Genomic DNA, 2,979 nt, shown 5'->3' with positions numbered 1-2,979 from the left:
ATTTGCTTATGCATGACAACAGAGAGATGCAAACATTTCTCATGTTGTCAAGCTTTACAATGTGTGGCTGTAGACAACAATAAAATTGCACCGCCGTTGGACTATGGTCAAACGCCTGTCTGGATTAGAGCATTTGTCGCCATACAACATTGTTCACTGCAAGTTATCCAGAGAAAGACTAAGTCGAGCTTAGTGCCCGCATATACTCTGCAACTTGGCACAAAAATTTGTTCGTGCAGCTTATCGGTATGACTCTACCAATATTGCTTTTTTTTTCGAATCAAAGGAACTTCAGCTGTAGTCCTCGTTCCTTAGGGTCTGCCCACAAGCAAAGCAGGTTACTGACTATGGAGGCCAGCACGGCGCGACTTCCAAGCATTGCGAAAAATATCGGCATGTTATGTAATGAAGCAGCACGGATAGCAAGAGACAGGTCACTTCAGTGCGGCCAATGCCGACTCACTACACGGGAGGGAAGGGGGGTGGGGGCGGCGCTGCAGGTGTACACTTGACTGCTCAGCAATCTTTCTCAAACAATTTTAAACAAACTATTCGATGAAAATGATATTTTAAAATCCTAAAGCCACTTATTTTGTGGTGAACTGCTTCTCTTTCCATAAATAGCCATAGCACCCCGTCTTCAGGCCACAAATGGTCCATCGGGACAATCCGACCGCCGTGTCATCCTCAGAGGAGGACGTGGATGGGAGGAGCGCGTGGTCAGCACACGGCTCTCCCGGTCGTTATGATGGTATTCTTGACCGAAGCCACTACTATTCGGTCGCGTAGCTCCTCAACTGGCATCACGAGGCTGAGTGCACGCCGAAGAATGGCAACAGCGCACGGAGGCCCGGATGGTCACCCATCCAAGTGCCGGCCACGCCCGACAGCGCTTAACGTCGGTGATCTGACAGGAACCGGTGTATCCACTGCGGCAAGGCCGTTGCCATTAATAGCCAGAGTTATTGCGATATTTTTAAATTATGTAACCCACCACACAAAATTCGATTCATTGAACAGGAGGCGCTATGAATTTATGTTTGGTGTACTTTCGTACTTACACTGCTGGTGTATATATAACATATCTAATACAACAATTTTTTTAAAAACTTGGATAAGATCTCTGTCTATCTCCAATCTTGAGAAAATAAATTGTATGTAACGCTCTTACTTCCACCCACCCATAAACTAATCACGCTACTGAAACAAGTTTGTGGCAAATGATAACATTCAGAGGGAGAGTATTCTGAAAATGGTTAACATGTGCAGTTATCTCATCATCTGCGATATGCAAGTAACTACATATTCCTGCTGTGGGCCAGCCGGAGTGGCCGAGCGGTTCTTGGCGCTTCAGCCTGAAACCGCGCGACCGCTACGGTCGCAGGTTCGAATCCTGCCTCGGGCATGGATGTGTGTGATGTCCTTAGGTTAGTTAGGTTTAAGTAGTTCTAAGTTTTAGGCGACTGATGACTTCAGACGTTAAGTCCCATAGTGCTCAGAGCCATTTTTGAACCTGCTGTGGAATAATGTAATTTCTTAAGTGCCATCGACAGCTGGTGCAATGAGATTTGGTGTGGGTTTGCAACGACAAAAGTGAAGAAATTAAATGTCCCCATTTATATGAAGAACGAACTTTTTCATACGTTTTCATAACTATTTTGTCCTCACTTGTTCGTTTCATAATACACTGTTCCAGGATTACATTGCAGTTGCAGCTGCATTAGCATGTTAGTGAGGTAAAGCATGTGTAAAAGTCCACTGTACTTCGCAAAAGAAACAAAATTCAACACAGAAGCAAGGGAACTGTAGGCGATAGTAAAAACTCGTCACTGATGACATCTCTCTGAGGTAAAAAGATTAAGAAATATGAGAAAAATAAATCGCCACCTCTTCTGAAATTTCTGCTGAGTCCTTACCCTAATGTACTTTAATAATGGCGCATCACAATAACTACGACCATTACCGGAAAGATTCACCATGATGCTGTCATATGCGTCTATAAAATGCGAAAGAATCAATTTTTTTTATCGAACAGTTTCTTCAGAATTGTTTGAGAAAGACGGAAGAGCATGTGAGTGGAACACTTGGTTGGCAGGTTAACCGATGTTCTCTGTGTGCACCTGTAGGCACACGTAACTGAACTTGTCCGCGCAGGAAGTCAGCACGCGTGTGTTCTCACACCAAGTACAAAATCGCAAATTAATCGTTCAGTATCAGGTAACAATGTAGTTGTCTTTGATTACTGACGCTTCATTTAGGTAGTGAACACTATTGTACTCACAATTCCGCTATTTTTTACGACAGAACAGGCATAGTTTTTCATCTAAGAGTAAAATTTACCCTTCACTGATGAGCACTAATGTTGAAAGAAAGTAATCAACAAAGTTCAGTATGTAGCGCAGCTGTGACGCAAGTTTCAAATTTGCAGTTTTTTGCTGTATGTAGAACAGACAGGCTGGCAAAAAGTAAGATTTGGACAAATCTACGTACCTAATACCCGTTCCTCGAAAATAATCTTGTTAAAGGCCTCGGAAATTGCAAAGACCTCACATATGCCACAGACAGAATTCCGTGAGAGTACTGGTTGGTGCCTCAGGTTTATATATATGAAGTAAAGAGTAATTATAATTAGGGCTTCAGTTACAAACCGCTATAAAGAAGGAGACGCTGCTCAAACTGAAATAAAATTTGAACGTAATATTGTCGAAGAACGGGAAACGTTATTTTAAAAAAAAGTTTAAGTAAAATTTTCACACTAGATGGCGCTGTACGCGTAATAACGTAAATTGATGTGGCGACAAATGACAGATGAATTACAATACGATGGCTCTAGTCCGAGTTGCACACTAATTCGACTGTACTGCACCCTGTGCATGACTGCACGAGTTTGACATTAAAAAATGTGGCACTGTTAATTAGGAAAGCCCATCCACCGTGGCAAGATTGTACAACGTCGGATGGCAAAAACGCCAAAAACCG

At 42.8% G+C, this 2,979-nt stretch overlaps 1 pseudogene; it reads right to left on the bottom strand.

Moving 5' to 3' along the window:
• Positions 1-830: 830 nt before the first annotated feature.
• Positions 831-948, bottom strand: LOC126105219 (5S ribosomal RNA; annotated as a pseudogene).
• Positions 949-2,979: the final 2,031 nt, after the last annotated feature.

Source organism: Schistocerca cancellata, chromosome 1 (genome assembly GCF_023864275.1).
Source record: "Schistocerca cancellata isolate TAMUIC-IGC-003103 chromosome 1, iqSchCanc2.1, whole genome shotgun sequence".
In the NCBI taxonomy this organism is placed as follows: Eukaryota; Metazoa; Arthropoda; class Insecta; order Orthoptera; family Acrididae; genus Schistocerca; species Schistocerca cancellata.
Note: the sequence above shows the minus strand (reverse complement) of the source record. Positions and strands in the feature narration are given on the sequence as shown.